General features: G+C 58.6%; 1 protein-coding gene across 5 annotated transcripts in view; it reads left to right on the top strand.

Moving 5' to 3' along the window:
* SOX13 (SRY-box transcription factor 13) overlaps positions 1–18,393 on the top strand; it is a 32,972-nt gene that overhangs the window by 2,327 nt on the left and 12,252 nt on the right. For 2 of the 5 annotated variants that reach the window (XR_015279011.1, XM_086861838.1), the window contains exon 1: positions 4,952–4,995. The exons of 2 other annotated variants lie outside the window; for them this stretch is intronic. The gene's annotated coding sequence lies outside the window, so the exon portion shown is untranslated. Of the gene's footprint in view, positions 1–4,951; positions 4,996–6,468; positions 6,740–18,393 lie in introns of those variants that run through there. One more of the 5 variants, XM_086861837.1, reaches the window with a different exon arrangement.

Raw genomic sequence — 18,393 nt, forward strand, 5'->3', positions numbered from 1 at the left:
GGGAGGAGGCTGCTCTCCCATGGGGAGCTCCGGCTGTGCCTGAGCTGATTTGTGGGATCGTGGAGGTCTCATCCGGCTGCTTCCCAAAAAATCCAACTCTGGAACCTTCCCAGAACCTGCCCACTGCCTGGCTCATCCCAGGAATGTCGTGCTGCGGGTCGCGGTTAACCCCCAGCACCTTTGGGGTGTGTTGGACACCTCTGGATCCACCCCGATCTTTTGGACATCCCACAAACCAGCCATCCCTTCCCGCAGCTCCCGGAACCCTCCTGCCCCCCGAAATCCACCCCCTCCTCCCACAGCAGCCCCTCCAAAACCCCGAGGACGTCACCGGGTCACCCAAAATGAGCGGGGACAGGAGAAATTGGGGCGTCGAGAAGCCGGGGCCGCCCCTATCGGGGGCCGATCTCCTGTTCGAGCAGCTGGGCTCAGCCCTGACTTGAAAAAGCGCCGCTTTCTGATATCGATCACCTTATCTGGGGGCACATCCTGTTGCTATTTCTGCCGCTTCCTCCCCTCAGCAGCTGGGGAGCGGCGCCAGCTGCTCGAAACCTGCGGGATGAAGGTTTTGGGGCGCCTGAGAAAGGGTCCTGGGCTCGCTTTGGGGGTGATGCGATACCTCAGCGGTGCCACCGTGCCCTTCCCTGCCCGCTGCCAGCAGAGCTTGAGGCCACGAGGGTTTTCGGGGAGGGGAGGGGGGAATTTGGGGCCCCGAAATCAAAGGGAAGCGTTCGGGGCCGTTCTGGGGGAAAACGGCTCCCGAATCCCGGTATCTGATCTTGCGGTGCGCCCCGAGCCGCTGCGAGCCTCGGGGACGGTTGTTCAGATCAAAGCCCTCGTCCCCCTCTGCGCCACCGCCGCGCTCCGTGTCCCCCCCCCCAGCTCTCCCACCCAAATTCCCGTTATCCAAAGGGCACCTTGGCCCTGTTGGGTGATGGGAACAGGGAAAAATCGCCACCCCCAAGGCAGATGAAGCGTCTCCATCCTCCCCTGGCATCGGCTTTGCCCCAGGGCTGGCGCTGCCCTGGGTTCTGCCGTGCCACGGGGTCCCCGAAAGCGACATTGAACACCCCTGAAGTGACGATTTTAGGGTTTTTTTGGGGAGGCATGAGCGCACTCCTTGCTCCCAGCAACCTTTTACCCTCTGGGGGCTGCTGTTTCTTATCCTTCCCGTCGGGAATTTCTCCCAGTTCTCCCCAAAAAGCCCGGCTCTTCCCGCTGGAATTTTTTTTGCGGCGTCGGGAGCTCTTGGCTGCAATTAGCTGGTATTTAAACCCTCGCTAACCCTGAACACCCTAATGACAGCCGTAATGATGCTCCGCACATCCCGCAGCTAAAGATTACACTCGCTAATTAATTAAGCCCCGAAACCCCCCCCTCTCCCCTCTCCCCGCTTCTCTCGGCTGCCGGGAGAAGAAATCGCTGAGAGTCTCTTAAGAAAAAAAAGACATAAAGGCACCAAAATGCAGGCACCAAAACAAGACAAATGGGGATTTGGAGACAATCCGGGCCGCGTCCGTGTGACCCGAGGAGTGGACAGGAGAAAGGAGAAAAATGCCAAGAGTGGAGCGGGCAGGAGAGGGGGGGAATAAAAATCAATAAAAAAACCCCCAGAAAACCCAAGAGGCGGCTTAAAAAAAAAACCCAAAAAACAAAAAAAAAAACCAAAAACGGGGAAAGAAAAGCACCAAGATGAAGGGAGCGACAAAGCATCAAAGGGAAGAGAAACCAAAGGCGTCGGAACAAAGGACGAGCTGGAACAAAGCACCAAAGAGGGGGGAACAAAAGCACTAAATAGAAAACAAAGGCGGGGGGACGAGAGAAACCCCTCGGAGGGGCTGAGCCGGAGGGGCCCGGCCCGCTGGGCCGTGGGTGGCACCGGGTCCGCTGTGCCGGAGCCGGCCTGGCGGAGGGTGACAGCCCCGGGACAGCGCCAGTGTCGCCTTTGAAGCGACAGCGCCGGGCTCGGGCCCCCGGGGGAGGTCGGGGCTGGGCTCGGCCCCCGCTGCCCCCCGGCCGCGCCCCCCTCCGGGCCCGCTGTGTGGTCCGGCCGTCGCCTCTGTCCCTCCCGCTGTCCCTCTGTCCCTCTGTCCGTCTGTCCCGCTCCAGCTCGGCATCAGCCGCTCGTGCCCCGCGGGATGGGCACGGCTGTGGGGACAGTGCCAGGCTGGCCGGGTCCCCCCCGCAGTGGCTTTGGCTCGCGGGTGTGGCTGGGCTGGCCCCTGGGACAGGGACAGGGACAGGGACAGGGACAGGGACAGGGACAGGGACAGGGACAGGGACAGGGACAGGGACAGGGACAGGGACAGGGACAGGGACAGGGACAGGGACAGGGACAGGGACAGGGACAGGGACAGGGACAGGGACAGGGAGAATCCGAACGGGCCTGGCTGAGAGCTCAGGAATGGAGTCCCAGAGATGCCACTTTGCCCTGCGGTCCCTGGCTGGAGCTGGATGTCCCCGGCAGGGCTGGCACAGGAGGGGTCACCCGCGGGGGGACCCCCAGGGATGGGGGAGCCAGGAGTCCGGCTGGAATTGGGGGGCTGGGAGATGAATTCGGGGTGCTGCTGGGTGACAGCGACCTCGTGGGCAGCGGCAGCGCCTTCACTGCATCATCCCGGGATTTTCATGGGAGGGACACAAGGCAGGATCATGGGAATGGCTGAGGGACACGGGAATGGAGAGAGGGACATGGGAATGGAGAGAGGGACACGGGAATGGCTGAGGGACATGGGAATGGAGAGAGGGACATGGGAATGGAGAGAGGGACACGGGAATGGCTGAGGGACATGGGAATGGAGAGAGGGACATGGGAATGGAGAGAGGGACACGGGAATGGAGAGAGGAACACGGGAATGGCTGAGGGACACGGGAATGGAGAGAGGAACACGGGAATGGCTGAGGGACACGGGAATGGAGAGAGGGACACGGGAATGGAGAGAGGGACACGGGAATGGAGAGAGGAACACGGGAATGGCTGAGGGACACGGGAATGGAGAGAGGGACATGGGAATGGAGAGAGGGACACGGGAATGGAGAGAGGGACACGGGAATGGAGAGAGGGACACGGGAATGGCTGAGGGACACGGGAATGGAGAGAGGAACACAGGAATGGAGAGAGGAACACGGGAATGGAGAGAGGAACACGGGAATGGCTGAGGGACACGGGAATGGCTGAGGGACACGGGAATGGAGAGAGGGACACGGGAATGGAGAGAGGGACACGGGAATGGAGAGAGGGACACGGGAATGGCTGAGGGACATGGGAATGGAGAGAGGGACACAGGAATGGAGAGAGGGACACGGGAATGGAGAGAGGGACACAGGAATGGCCGGAAGAACACAGGCATGGAGTTCCCGTGAGGACACAGGTGAGGGCACACAGCACTGACCCTGGGGACACAGGAATGGCTGCGGGGACCCCTCTGAGGGTCCCTCTGCGCCGTTCCCAGGCCGGTGAGGAGCTCAGCCCGTGCCCATTCCCGAACAATGGCTCCGTTTCCGTGCAGGAAGCGAGGCCGGGTTTGTTCTCGCGGCTTTGCCCCCTCCGGCCGGTTCCGAAGGGGCCAGGCCATTGTCTGCAGCCTTTCCATGACTCAGTCCCGGGGATCCTGCGGCCCGGGGGCCTCCAGCCAGCACCAGGCTCAGCTCCGCTGGCTCCGAGGGCTCCGGGCAGGGTGGGGGGCTTGGGAAAAGGAAGGCGGGCGCTGGCCATGCCTTTCCCCTGCGTGCCCCCTGCTCCGGCAGCGCCGGGATCGCTGCCCCTCCGGCCCTGCCGGCCCCTCCAGCCATTGTCCCGGCTTCCTGCTGCTGAGCCAGGCAGAAGGAAAGCTGGACGAGGGATGGGAGGCTGGGAGCGAATCCTGCTGCCTCGCCCAGGTGCAGCCAGGTGGGAGCAGGAGCTGAGCGGGTCCCGTGTGACCCCATCTGAAAGGACAGGGACAGCGTGTGTGACATCATCTCTGCCCTGGCACCTCCTGCCCACCAGGTCCTGGGGGTGCCCAGCAGGTCCTGGGGATGCCCAGCAGGTCCCCGAGGGGTCGCAGTGTGGGTGGCACCCGCCAGGCAGGGACGGCCACCAGCGCCGTGGCCACTGGGGCCGGCGAGGAAGGAAAGGAAAGTGAAAGTCCGCTCGGGCCCGGCTGTTGCCATGGCGACCCCAACAAAGCTCCCGCTCCCTCTTTTTTGGCTCCGTCGCGAGGGTCCCCGGCCCCTTTTGGGAATCGTGTCCCCGTCCAGTTTGGGGACGGCGCCTCCCGTCCCCTCCCACCCCTGGAGTGGCTTTGGGGCTCCGGGGGGACACGGGGGTCGCTGGGTCCCCCATGAACCCCCCCCTCCTGTGACCTCCGGGGTCCTCTCAGAGCCAGGGGTGGCACAGAGGGGCTTTGGGGACACTCGGGGCTGCCCGGGCGAGGGGTGGCACTGGGACAAACTGGAGGAGCCGCCTGTGGATCCTGCCCCATCCTTGCTGGGCCTCGGGTTCTCCAGCTGGGAATGGGAATATGGGAATGTTCCACTGAGTTTAATGGGAATGATCCACCGAGTTTAATGGGAATGATCCACTGAGTTTAATGGGAATGATCCACCGAGTTTAATGGGAATGTTCCTCTGAGCCCCTTTAGGGTTTGGGGTCAGTGGGTGCAGCCCCCTTCCCAGCAAACCCCAAATCCCAGCGGCTCCATCCCTCCTCTCCTGTCCTTGGGTGAAAAAAAAAAACCCAAAAAAACCCATTTGGAGAAAAAAAAAAAAAAAAAGAAATTCCCAGGGAAGAAAATAACGGTGTGGGGGAGGAAAGAGCCCGGAGTCAATGGGAACTTTCCCGGCTGGTGAAACATAAACAGCCCTTCCGTGTTGACACAACATTTTAAAGGTTTCACGGCAGGAAAAAAAAGGCTCCTTGTCAACATTGGCCGGCCCAAGCCACCCCCTCTCCCACTCCCTCTCCAGCTGCACCGCCTGGCTCCCGTGGAAAGGGGATTTTATTCCCTGGGGAAGGTGGGTGATGGAATTCCCATCACGGGGGGCGCGGGGTTTGGGGCGTGGGGAGACCCAGAGTGACCCCCAGGTGGGGAAAACCTCGTGGATCCAGCTGAGCTCCCGGTTTTCCTTCTCAAGGAGTGTGGGGGATCGGTGTCCGTCTGTCTGTCTGTCCAGCTGGGCTCAGTGTCCGTCTGTCCGTCTGTCCAGTGGTTCCCCTCGCCCCGTGCCAGCCTTGCCGTGGGACACAAAAAGGGGGTGGGGGCAACAAACAAAACAAAAAAAGGGGTTTAGCAGCATTTAAATCCTGGAGTATTTTAACATTTGAAATAAGGGCTCCGTGGGTTTCCTTAAAAATTATTATTTATTGATTATTATTATTTATTATATTATTATTTATGATTTAATTATGAAATACAGCCAATCCCTTCCGGGGTTGGAAAAAAGGAGGAAACCCTTTTGGGATTCCCAACAGGCAAAAGTTGCACCTGGAGGAGCCTGGAGATGTTTCGGGGGAGGTCGTAATGCACAAAATCCCTTGAAAATCCCCAAACCTGAGAGCTGCGAGAGGCTCCCAGAGGGAGCTCAGAGGGCCTCACCTCCGAGGTGTTCCTAGGGCCGGGGGATGATTGATTTGGGGCATCAGGAAGTTTCCACGCTGGCCACAAGCCAAGCTGGCAACCACGGGAGTGGGAAGAATTCCCGAAGTGCCGCCACAATGGGACCGTTCCACTCGGGCTGCGATGCACAATGGGGCCGGGCTGGGATCCAGGGAAAAGCTGTGCCAGGGCTGCCGGGGAGGATGGATCCCCCTTTGTTCCCCACCTGGCCTGCCCAGGTGAGCTTTCCGCTTGTGCTCCCACCTTTGCCCTCCCAGGTATGAGCAGGGAGCGCCCCACGGCCCCATCCAGGGGCTCCTCGCTCGAGGCTCCTCAGGAATTTCTGGGATGGGGGAATGGGCAGGAATTGGATGGTCGGGAATTTTGAGGGAAGGGGGAGGTGGGGGATGGACCAGCACAGCGAAGGAGCAGAACTTGGGGTGATCTGGGAAGTTGGAAGGCGGATTTTGGGGTCTGTCGCTGAGATTTTGGGACCATCCCCCCCAGGGAATGCGGGCTGGGCTCTCCAAAATCCAGGCGCGGCTCCAGCCCCAGCTGGGAGCGAGGGGGGTCCGATCCCCTCTGGCCCTGGGGGGTCTCAGAGTGTCCCCGAGACCCCTCCGAGTCGTGCCCCAGCTTTTGGGGGGTCTCGGCCTCTCTCGGAGCTCCAGGGCAGAGCGTGGGAGCGGCCGGCGCTGTCACCCGCGGGTCCCCGGCGGGGTCTGGAGGGGAGGGGACGGGGCACAGGGGCCGCCCCGGAGCCGCTCGCTGGCTGGCTGGACCGGTGTCCCTCCTCCTCCTCCTCCTCCTCCTCCTCCTCCTCCTCCTCCTCCTCCTCCTCCTCCTCCTCCTCCTCCTCCTCCTCCTCGTTCCCTCTCTCCGCCCGGCGCCGGGGCAGCTCCCACCGGAGGCGCTGGGGACATGGAGCGGACCTGAGGCGGAGCCCGCACCGGCACCGGCGGCAGCACCGACACCGGGCCGGGACCGCCAGCACCGGCACCGGGATCAGCACCGGCAGCACCGACACCGGGCCGGAACCGGCAGCACCGGGAGCGGGATCAGCACCGGCAGCACCGGCACCGGGATCAGCACCGGCAGCACCGACACCGGGCCGGAACCGGCAGCACCGGGAGCGGGGCTCAGCGCAGCAGCGCAGCGGAGCCGTGAGTGCGACCGGGGGGCACCGGCACAGCCCCGCGGGGTCGGGGGAACATCCCCGGGGGTCGGGGAACCTCCTCGGGGGTCGCGGCTCTGTGAACCGACCGGGACAACCCCCTCAGAGCCCCTGGGCTTGAAGAGGAGAAAGGAGAAGGGGGAAAGGGGCGCAGGGTCCGGCCTCGCTCGGTGCCGGCCCCGCCGCCAAGTTCGGGGCTGCAAACTCCGCTCTGAGCCCCCCCTCGCAGCCCAGGGGAGCCCGGCAGGAGAAGAGTTAAACCGGCAGGAGAAGAGTTAATCCCGACACCCCCTCCCCACGTCCCACCGCCCCACCGGGAGCCGCGGACCCGGGCTCTGCCCGTCCCCCTGTGCCGGGCACGGAGCGCGGTCCCCGCTGGGTGCCTTGGGGACAGGGGACAGAGGGACAGAGGGACAGGGGGACAGAGGGACAGGGGGACAGAGGGACAGAGAGACAGGAGGACAGGGGGACAGGGGGACAGAGCGACAGGGGGACAGAGGGACAGGGGGACAGAGGGACAGGGGGACAGAGGGACAGGGGGACAGAGGGACAGGGGTATAGCCCCCCCGGCGCGGTCTGGGGGTGTCCCCACGGTGTGCAGGGACAGACGGACGCGCTGTGGTGGCACGGACAGAGCCTGGGGGCTGAGGGGGGGACACCCCGATGAGTGCGGGTCCCTCTTGTCGCCACCTCCTTCATCTCTGTCCCTCGTCCCTGTCCCTCGTCCCCGCCACCCCACAAGTGACACTTTGGTGCACCCCCCGGCCCTTCCAGGTGTCTCGGCGGGGACAGGGGGACACCTGGCTGGGGACAAGGGGACACCTGGCTGGGGACAGGATGGCTCCGGCCACCCCTGCAGGGCCAGCGCCGGGCAGCAAAGCTCGCCCGGTGCCACACGCGGCTGTCGGAGAGGCACAAACACCGCGACACTGTCGCGACCAGACGGGGGTGTTGGGAGCGGGGACAGCGCTAAACTCTGTCGCCTTTTTGGGATCAAACCTTGTCCCCGAGTAGCGACATCCCCGGACACCCCAGAGCGGAGCCCCCCAGGCAGCGGGGACAGTCCTGAAGGGGGCTGGGGGTGCAGATTTGGGGAGAAATTTGGGGTTTTTATTTCACCCCTCGAGAGCCGAAAAAGCTCAGCGAGTTAAACCCGGCAAAGTTTAGCGGCAAAGAGAAACTCGGGAGCCGCGTGCTCCTAAAGGAGAGGTTTTACGGCGTAAAAGGCGGATAAACAGAAATGTTTGCCGCTTTCCACCTCTGATTAATGATTTCCAGGGGGTTGGTGCCAGGCAGGAATGATGCTGCCCAGGAAAAATCGCGGCCCGTCTTGTTGGAGTCTCGCTTTCATCTCTTGGAGCACCTCAGGCTCGGGAAAAACTCCCCAGGAAAAGCAGGAGTGATGGATTTGAGGAGTGAAAAAAGCAGAATTAGCTCGGTTAATGTGATTTTTTTCCCCCCGTAGCACAGAGCCGATAACTCCTGTTTGTAATTCATGCGATTTCCTCTCCCTTCAATTTAATTTGGTGCAGGATCCATTCCGGTGACACTGATACAGTACTTTTATTTTTTTTTTTCCTCTCTGTCTCTCTTTTTTTCCCTCTTTTCTTTTTGAAACCCAGCGATTTTCGGAGGCTTTTGTGCTGTTAAAAATAGCAGCTGGCCTTTGACAACCGCGGGCGGGCTCAGGACAGTTTTTCTTGACACATTTTCACCGCCATCATCTCCCTCCGTGCTGATTTGTGTCCCCACAGCAGAACCCTCACCTCTCCCTTCCCGGCAGAGCAGAAATCCCAAATTTATTTATTTTTTTTAAAAAAAAAAATCCTCTTTTTTCCTCTCTCCTTGCTTTTTTTTAATTTTTGCTTTCACCCAAACCCTTCCTAAATCTGTCTTGAAGCAAAGTTTATCCCAAGCCTGGGAGATGTCCTGAGGGGAATTTCTGGACTTTTTGTCTCCCTGCCGAAATGTCCATTATTCCATTGGGGGGGAGATGGAGCAGCTCGTAAAGTTGTTATGTGCTGGAGGGGTTTAAATTTCATTTATATTTATATTTATATTTCATTTATGGGCTGCAGGGGAAGGGTTTGTGCCCCCAGGAAGGGGGACACAGCGCTCTGTCACTGGGATTATTTCTAATTTTGGGGCTTGCTGGCATCCCTGGGAAGTGGAACGCTTTAAAAGCGCTTTTTCAGTGGGATTGCTTTGGATTTTGGAGTTTTCTGGGGTCCCCAAAAAGAGGAGCGTGGTAAATCTGCTCTGTCAGTGGGATTATTTTTAATTTTGGGGTTTTTTGGTGTCCCCAGGAAGGGGAACATTTTATAGCTGGTGGAGGTGGAGGGAATCTTTGGGATGGAGGTGACAGGAATATTTGGGATAGAGGTGACAGGAATATTTGGGATAGAGGTGACAGGAATATTTGGGATAGAGGTGGAGGGAATATTTGGGATAGAGGTGACAGGAATATTTGGGATAGAGGTGGAGGGAATCTTTGGGATAGAGGTGGAGGGAATCTTTGGGATACAGGTAGGCTGTGGAATCTGGGATACAGGTGAGATGTTTGGGATGCAGGTGATGGGAATCTTTGGGATGCACTGGGCAGTATGGAGGGAATCTCTGGGATGCCAGTGGGATGTGCACAGGGAATCTCTGGGATACAAGTGGAGGGAATCTCTGGGATACAAGTGGAGGGAATATCCAGGATGCAGGGGACAGGAATCTCTGGGATGCAATTGACAGGAATCTCTGGGATACAGGAGACAGGAATCTCCAGGATGCCGGTGGGATGTGCACAGGGAATCTCTGGGATACAAGTGGAGGGAATCTCTGGGATACAGGGGACAGGAATCTCCAGGATGCAGGTGGGATGTGTGCAGGGAATCTCTAGGATACAAGTGGAGGGAATATCCGGGATGCAGGAGACAGGAATCTCTGGGATGCAGGAGACAGGAATCTCCAGGATGCCGGTGGGATGTGCACAGGGAATCTCTGGGATACAAGTGGAGGGAATATCCGGGATGCAGGAGACAGGAATCTCTGGGATGCAGGTGATGGGAATCTCTGGGATACAGGAGACAGGAATCTCTGGGATACAGGAGACAGGAATCTCCGGGATGCAGGGGACAGGAATCTCCGGGATGCAGGTGGGATGTGCACAGGGAATCTCTGGGATACACGGGGCTCTGGAATCCTCTGCTGTCCCAACCCTCGGTGTGCTCGGCTCCGGGATCCCAACCCACAGACAGCAAACCCAAACGAACTTTCAGGGCTGTTTGCATCACTTTTGGGGTCGCTCGGAGCTGAGCCCGTGGATCTGGGGGGTCGGGGATGTCACCCGCAGCCCCTTGGAGCACCCGGCTTTATCCAGAGCCCCGCTCCAGCTTTATCCCATTGTAAACATTCCCGGCTGCTTCGTGCCAGCCGCGCTTTGTGCCCGCACGTGGGATTGCAGAAATCCCAGAAAAAAAAAAAAAAAAGCTCCCAAAAAAAAGCTTTGACCACCCAGGGACCACCTCCAGCAGCCGCTGCCGCTGTCCCACCCCGCGAGTTCCCGGCCGTGCTGGGGAAACACCCGCTGCTCGTTTTCCTTCAAAATTCCATTTCTTTGGAGCAAAATAATCCCCTGGCGGCAGGGCAGCCGCTGCCCCCAGCCCGCGGAGGAGCCGCTGCCCTCTTTTGTTCTCTGCTCCGAGGGAGCATCGCTGGGGGCCGGGGGTGAGGAATTCCCAGCGCACAGAATCCCGGCCTTGTTAAAACTGGAAAAATCCTTTGGGATCGCCGAGCCCCCGAAGCCGGCACTGCCCCGGCCAGCGCCTCCTGCTCCCCGGGAAAAGAGGGGGGACCCGAGCTTCTGGGGGGGCTGAGAGCGGCTGGGGGGCTCTGAGAGGGGCAGGGGGTGTCTGGGGGGGCTCAGGGCTGAGGATGGAGGAGTTTGGGGGGCTCAGGAGGAGCTGTGGGGCTCAGGAGGAGCTGGGGGGCTCTGAACAAGTTCTGGGAGGCTCAGAACAAGCTGGGGGGCTCAGGAGGAGCTGGGGGGCTCAGAGATGATTATGGAGGAGCTGTGGGGCTCAGAACAAGCTGTGGGGCTCAGGAGGAGCTGGGGGGCTCAGCGATGATTACAAAGGAGCTGTGGGGCTCAGGGATGATTATGGAGGAGCTGTGGGACTCAGAACAAGCTGTGGGGCTCAGAACAAGTTTTGTGAAGCTCAAGAGGAGCTCGGATGCTCGGGGATGATTATGAAGGAGCTGTGGGTCTCAGAATAAGCTGTGGGGCTCAGACCAAGCTCTGGGAGGCTCAGGAGGACCTGTGGGGCTCAGACCAAGCTGTGGAGCTCAGAACAAGCTCTGGGAGGCTCAGGAGGAGCTATGGGGTTCAGGAGAAGCTGTGGGGCTCAGACCAAGCTGTGGGGTTCAAGAGGAGCTGTGGGGCTCAGAGATGATTATGAAGGATATGTGGGGCTCAGGAGGAGCTCTGGGAGGCTCAGGAGGATCTGTGGGGCTCAGACCAAGCTGTGGGGCTCAGGAGGATCTGTGGGGCTCAGACCAAGCTGTGGGGTTCAGGTGGAGCTGTGGGGCTCAGAGATGATTATGAAGGATATGTGGGGCTCAGACCAAGCTGTGGGGCTCAGGAGGAGCTGTGGGGCTCAGGAGGAGCTGTGGGGCTCAGACCAAGCTGTGGGGCTCAGGAGGAGCTGTGGGGCTCAGCAGGAGCCGAGCAGACCCAGCGGGGCCGGAGCAGCCGCGGTTTCAGCGCTGCTGGAGCGGCCGCGCTCGGCGGAGCCCCGGGAGCCGCTCCAGCCCCGGGCCGGGCGCTCCCAGCCCGGGGGTCCCGCAGCCCCTCGCCCACCCCCGAGCAGCCCGGGCCGGGCTCTCCGGGGCTCCTCCGCCTTGTTTTCCGCAGGATTTGATGGAGGTTTGGGTTTCGTGGCGCTGCGGGGAGGGAGCTCCGGGCCGCGGTGAAGTTTTGTGCGATGCATCAGAGCATCCCCACCCCGTTTTAACCCAGTCGGGAACACGCAGAAGGGAAATAAATTAGCGCAGCTTCTGACAGCTCTGCTGGAAAATAGCTCTGGGTTTTTACCCCATCCTGAGCCTTTCAGGGAGACTCTGCGGGGGTGGGGTCTGTGCGGCCCGGCCGTGCCCCGCGGAGCTCCTGCAGCTCGGGGAATTGCGGAGAATTCCAAATATCACAGCCCCATCTCTCCCGGTTTGGGTTCTTCGGCTGAAGGGACAGGAGCTTCCCTTCGGTGCAATCCTCACCGAGCAATTTTCCTTTTAAAAAGGATGGATTTGAGTTAAAATATTCGGGGTGAAGTTGGCAGAGCTCCCCAGGTGGCAGATTTTGGACAATTTTTGGCTTCTTGGAAGCCCTTCTGTCCTCTCTCCTTCCTTCCCGCTCTGTGGAGCTGCTCTAATCCCCAAAACAGCTCTGCTCACCTTCACCCAAACACCCCTTGCACCCCAAATGTTTCTGCCGGTGCTTTTGGCTCAAATCCATAATTTTTAACGGGAAAAGCTCCTCCTGTGAGGATTGCACCGAGGGGAAGCTCCTGCCCCTTCAGCCAAAGGATCCAAACTGGGAAAGATGGGGATGAAATATTTGAAATTTTACCTCTCCAGTGTTTAATGCTCCATTCCCAGGTCTGAAATATTCGAAATTTTACCTCTCCACAATTTAATGCTCCGTTCCCAGCTAGGCCTGCTCGGGCCATGTGATGATTATAAAAGATGCAGGTGGTGGCTGCAGCCTCCTGCCACCTTTTCCCTGTCCCTTATCAGACAGGGACAAGATAAGAAGCCACCTGAGGACCCCCGAGAGCGCCCAGCCGAAATCTGTTATTGTTATTTTAATGCCAGTGCAGGCGGCTCTCGCTGCTCATTGTTGGGAGGAAAGAGGAGAGGAGATAAATTAAATATAATGAATGAAGGGAGCTGAAAGGCGGCATTTGATCCTCTTTGCTGTGGAGAAAGGGGATGGCAGGAGCTGGGGACTTCCGGGAGGAGCAGGAGAAGTTGGAAGGGAGGAATTCAGGATTTGGAAGGGAGGAATTTTTGGAAGGGAGAAGCTGGGAATGGCAGAGCAAGGAATGGCAGAGCAGGGAATGGCAGAGCTGGGAATGGCAGAACCAGGGAATGGCACAGCAAGGAATGGCAGAGCTGGGAATGGCAGAGCTGGGAATGGCAGAACCGGGAATGGCAGAGCTGGGAATGGCAGAGCTGGGAATGGCACAGCAAGGAATGGCAGAGCTGGGAATGGCAGAGCTGGGAATGGCAGAACCAGGGAATGGCAGAGCCGGGAATGGCAGAACCAGGAATGGCAGAACCAGGGAATGGCACAGCAGGGAATGGCAGAGCCGGGAATGGCAGAACCAGGGAATGGCAGAGCTGGGAATGGCAGAACCAGGGAATGGCAGAGCCGGGAATGGCACAGCAAGGAATGGCAGAGCTGGGAATGGCACAGCAAGGAATGGCAGAGCTGGGAATGGCAGAGCCGGGAATGGCAGAACCAGGGAATGGCAGGGCTGGGAATGGCAGAGATGGGAATGGCAGAACCAGGGAATGGCACAGCAAGGAATGGCAGGGCTGGGAATGGCACAGCAAGGAATGGCAGCTCCCGAGCAGGGCGGGCGCTGGGGAATGCCAGAGCCCGGCCTTATCTTTTGTCTGGAACAATGGAGGGCTCGGCCCCATTGTTCTCCTCCCCGGCCGGCGGTTCCCTGGGGCACAGGCTGCCTCTGGAGCGTGCCCGGATCCATGGGCAGGACGGGCGGGACGGGCGGGGGTGGCACGGACCCCTCGTGGCTGCTGCTCCAGCGAATTCCCCGCAGGGAACCCCTTCCCGCTGGTTTTCCGTGTGGATTTTAGGAGCAGGGAAGGTCCCCTGGAAAGCCCAGCTGCAGGCTGGGCAGGGCGGAGCAGAATTTGCCGGTTTTTTAAAGGCTCCTTTAGGGTTTTGCCTTCTCAGGTCTCTGGGATCCCATGCCGGGTCCTTCCCGCTGCGTTTCCTCCGGTTTGTGGGTCCGTTCTGGGAGTTTGGCTGGGGAAAACACATTTTTGGGTGTGGGATTTGTGTGTTTTCCCAAAAAAATCTCGTCCTGGGGGCTGGGCAAAGCTGGCACAGCCCAGGGAACAGGCACAGGAGCCCAGGGCCCCACGGGCTGTGAGCACAACCCCAAAATACCCCCAAATCCTTTTGTTTCCCCAAGCCAGGGCCGAGCAGCACATCCCAGCTTCCCAGGACCGGGCTGGGATGGGCACCTGGAGGTCAGAGCTGCCAATTCCCGCTGCTCAGGGAACCCAGGAAAATCGGGATAGAGCAGGGGAGGTGACAGAGGTGCCACCAGCACCTGGTGTGCCAAAAGGGGAGGGCTGGCGGCTTCTGGTCTGTGCTGGGATTTTGCTGTGCAGTGAAAACCACCCCAAAAACCTCGTTCCCAAATCCCTCTGCTCCCCCAGAGGAGAGGAGCCCATCCGGGGGCTGAATCTGCTGGGGTTTGATTCCTGCAAATCCAGCAGGGAGAGAAGGGGTGAGGCCCAAATTGGGATTGTGGCGGTTTGGAGGTGGCTGCTCCCAAATCCCTTGGGATCCTGCAGCGGGATGGGAAGTGGGGTGTCTCAAACCCCAAACCCCAGGATGTGGGGGTGTCTCTGAGCTGAAAGAGTGACCAAAAAATGACAAAATAGCGATAAAAATGGCTCTTGTGCTGTTCCTCGCACACCCGAGGCCTCCGGAAGCGCCGCCACCGGATGCTTGGTGTCGCCCAAGGTGGGCGATGAGCTCAAGAACCCAAATCCGCACCCCAAACCAGGGCAAACGTCACCAAAACAACCGCGGCCGAGGGAGGAAATGGGGCCAAAAGTGTTTTTCATCCAACCCCATCCATGCCTGGTTCCTCGGCGGGAACGCGCTCAGGGCTGCCTTTGGAAGGGTTTTTGGGATGATTTTGGGGCAGGTGAGGAGCAGCCAGTGGCGCCTTTTCCTCCTGAGCGAGGTTCATGAAAGCCCGGACGGTTCCTGGGGCAGCTCCCGAAACACCAGGGAAAAAAGAATCCCATTGCTGGAATGTAAAGCAACCCCAACATCTGGAGCTCCAAATTTCCCTTAATCCCAAATTTGGGAAGTGTCTCCACGTCCCTCCGTGTCCCCTTTTGTCCCTCCATGTGACAATCTGGAGGTGAGGATCAATTTTCTGCAGCCCAGGACGCCGAGGGACCCCAAAGGTTTCCGGGGCGCTGCTGGCTGTGGCTGTGGGGCGGAAACGCGGCCCCATAAGATTTTGGGGTGCGATTTGGGGCTTGGGGGCTGTGGGTGATGGGCCCCAGGGCTGACTCCGAGCACCCTCGGGTGCTCCTGGATGTGCCCAGCAATCCTGGGAATCACCAGACGGGATTGGTGCCCGCAAACGGGAAAACCTGGAAAAATAAGGGATTAGTGGAAGGTGGAAAATGCCATAAAAGATCAAGGATGGGGGGTTATTGAAATGGGATGGACCCCCAAAATGTGGAAAAATTAGGGATTATAGGGAGATGTGAAATTCCATGAGGAGCTCAGTGATGAGGGGTTGTTGACATGGGATGGACCCCCAAAACCAGGAAAAATAAGGGAAAGCATAAAAATCCATTAGAGAGCAAGGGTTGAGGTTTATGGTTATGGGTTCTGACATGGGATGGACACCCCAAACTCCTGGAAAAACAGGGAATTGTTGGAAAGTTTGAAATTCCATGAAAGCTCAAGGATGGAGGGTTATGGACTGGGGTGGACCCGAACCAGCACCGAGTTCTGCACATTCCCAACGCCACCCATGGATTTCCCATGGAAAACGGGTTTGGGAAGAGCTCCCCTCCTGCTGGGAGGTGCAGGGCAGGTGGGCAAGCCCCACTCTGGGGTTTTTTTTCCAAAGGGACCAGGAAAAGGGTGGGATGTCTTGACCCTCTCTCCTTCAAGCGATGGGAAAATCTGGTTTAAATTCTGCTTTAAAGTCAGGTTTAAATTCTGCTTTAAAGTCAGGTGTAAAGTCAGGTTTAAAGCCTGGTTTAAAACCTCGTTTGCGCTCAACGCCCCAGCCGAGCCTCCCCCGGCCGTGCCTGGAAACTCTGAGTGACAGAAGTGACACAAAAACGCCACCGAGATCGGCCACCCCGATAAACCCAGCGGGTTTTTGGGGCCGGGGCAGGGCAAGGAGGGGAGCCGTGCCAGGCTCACCGTGCCGGGCTCTGGGTGAGTTATCCCTGACCCCATCCCAGATTTTCCTTTATTTCTCTGGGTTTCGTCACTTTTTAAGTTTAATTCCCGGCGGTGGCGGCTTGGCGCGAATCGGTTCGTTCGGGCAGTGAAGGGATGTCGTGGAAGGGGTTTGGGAGCGGCTCCAGGGATTTCTGCTGGATCCCGAGGATCTGGATCACCCCTTTGTGGATCATGGGGCTGTGCAACCCCGCTGGGTTTTGGGATAAAGGCGGGTTTTGCATCCAAAGCATCTTTTGAAACTTTTTTTTGGTGCAGATAAAAAAAAAAAAATAAGGGTGAAAAGGGTAAATCCCCATTTTTCAGAGTGCTGGGATTCCCTCTGTTAGAAAGGGAATGTTTTGGGGTTTTGTAGGGTTTTAATGCAGAGGGGGTAGGAAGGGCAGAGGAAAAAGGGTGAAAAAAATGGGTTTTGCTTTTTCCTCGAGTTTCCTAGAGATCCTGTGATTTTCTGGGAAGGGGACTTTGTGCTTTCAGACTTCTCCCTGCCCTTGATTTCCCTCTCCTGAGCATCCCCTTTCCCTAAAGATCCTTCCAACCCTATAAAATTCCCTGGACACAAACCCCGGGAATGGGAATGACCAGCGCCGGCCCCGGGGCCATCGCGTGGCTCGTCCTGGGATTGTTCCCGGGATGGGGGGGACTTAGCGGGGTTGGAAATCATTCCAGCGCCGCGGAGTTTCCTCCTCTTCCCCGATGAGATCATTCCCGGCTCATAAATCCCGCGGCCAGGAAGTTCCACCTGAGGTTCAGGCGGGGTTTTTTTTTTTCCTCCCCTCCTATTTCGAACCCTCCCCGTGGCAGAAGGAAAAATGTGTTTGGGTCGTGGCTGCGAGCGGGGTGGCCCTGGGCCAGGGGACGCCCAGGGAAGGATCCGGCTGCTTCCAGGGATTGGGATTTATTTGGAAAATTATGGACCTCCTGGCTGGGTTTTGTCACACAGGCTGGCGGGAGGCAGAATCCCTGGATTTGGGGTTGGGAAGGGAGGTCCCAGCTGTTTTTGGGATCCTAATGGATAAACCACCCTGGAGTAGTGGGAAAGCAGAGGGAGATGGGAATTCTCCATCCAAAGGGACACTGGGATGTGTCCCAGAGCTCTGGGATGGATCCAATGGATCCCAGAGCCCACAGGGAATGTGTGGGGCATGGATCCTGATCCCAGATCCCACAGGGAATGTGTGGGGCATGGATCCTGATCCCAGATCCCACAGGGAATGTCTGGGGCATGGATCCAATGGATCCCAGATCCCACAGGGAATGTGTGGGGCATGGATCCTGATCCCAGAGCCCACAGGGAATGTCTGGGGGTTGGCTCATCCTTATCAGGCTTTGCTCGGGGCTTTGTTTTCCCATTCCCACCCACCTGGAGCATCCCACCAGGATCCTGCTGGACACAGGGAGGTCAAGTCCCAAGGGGATAAGTTGGATTTGGCCAAGAGGGATAATCCCGTGGGAAAAGCAGGAGCAGAGCCGCTGAGGGCAGAGTTTGGTCCTCATCCCGTTTCCTGGGACACCAGGGTCTCCTGGGATTTACAGGGGATGGAAAACATCCCTGGAGGAGAACATGGAGCATCCCATGAAACCTCCCAGATCCTCCTCTTCCCCTCAGCCCAGCCTAGGAATTCCTCTTTTCCTCCCTGCCCTGCATTTCAGAGAACTGGGGGATGAATCCCTGTTATTTTCCCTATTTCCTCAACTTCTGGAGAGTGGGATTGATTGGATTTGCCCCCAGAACTCTGCTGGAACTCATAAGGGAGATGTGCATCTCATTAATAACCCTGGATATGGCCTTCAGAAGGAGCAGGCTGGGTTTTTTTGGGATAGAATTGGTAAAAATTGTAACTTCTTTAGGATTCAAACTTCCATGGGCGCCCTGGAGACCTGGATTGCAGCTTTCCATCTTAAAAGATGGAAAATCGATTCTCCCCCCCCAAAAAACCTCCCATAACTTGTCTGTGCCAAGAGAATTCCAGGGGTGAGGAGGGGACGTCCCTCCGTGGGAACACCTGGATGGGGTCGCACACCCCTGGAGAGGGGACCTGCTGGAAAGGGGGCACAGGAGTGACCCCGACTCCTTCCTGCACCGGCCGTGCCCGGGAGTTTCCGTGATGCTGGTGCCGTCACCGCTGTGCCGTGACCCCGTGGGGATGTTTCCGGATGTTTCCAGAGGCCGTTTGTCCTTTGGGGAAGGAGAAATCGCCTTCGGGGAACTGAGGGCGGGTGGAGGATGGACAAATGCCCGGCTGGTTTGGGTGGGAAATCCCAACTCCTGCTCATCCCAAAGATCTTGCCAGGATGGAAAGGGACGTTTGGGGTCTGGGGGTTTCTTTGGGATGGGGATTTTCCATTGGGTACCTCCGGGAAGGACACTCCAGGCAATTCCCATCCTGTCCCTGGCTGCC

Source organism: Cyanistes caeruleus, chromosome 24 (assembly GCF_971803275.1).
Source record: "Cyanistes caeruleus chromosome 24, bCyaCae1.hap1.1, whole genome shotgun sequence".
In the NCBI taxonomy this organism is placed as follows: domain Eukaryota; kingdom Metazoa; phylum Chordata; class Aves; order Passeriformes; family Paridae; genus Cyanistes; species Cyanistes caeruleus.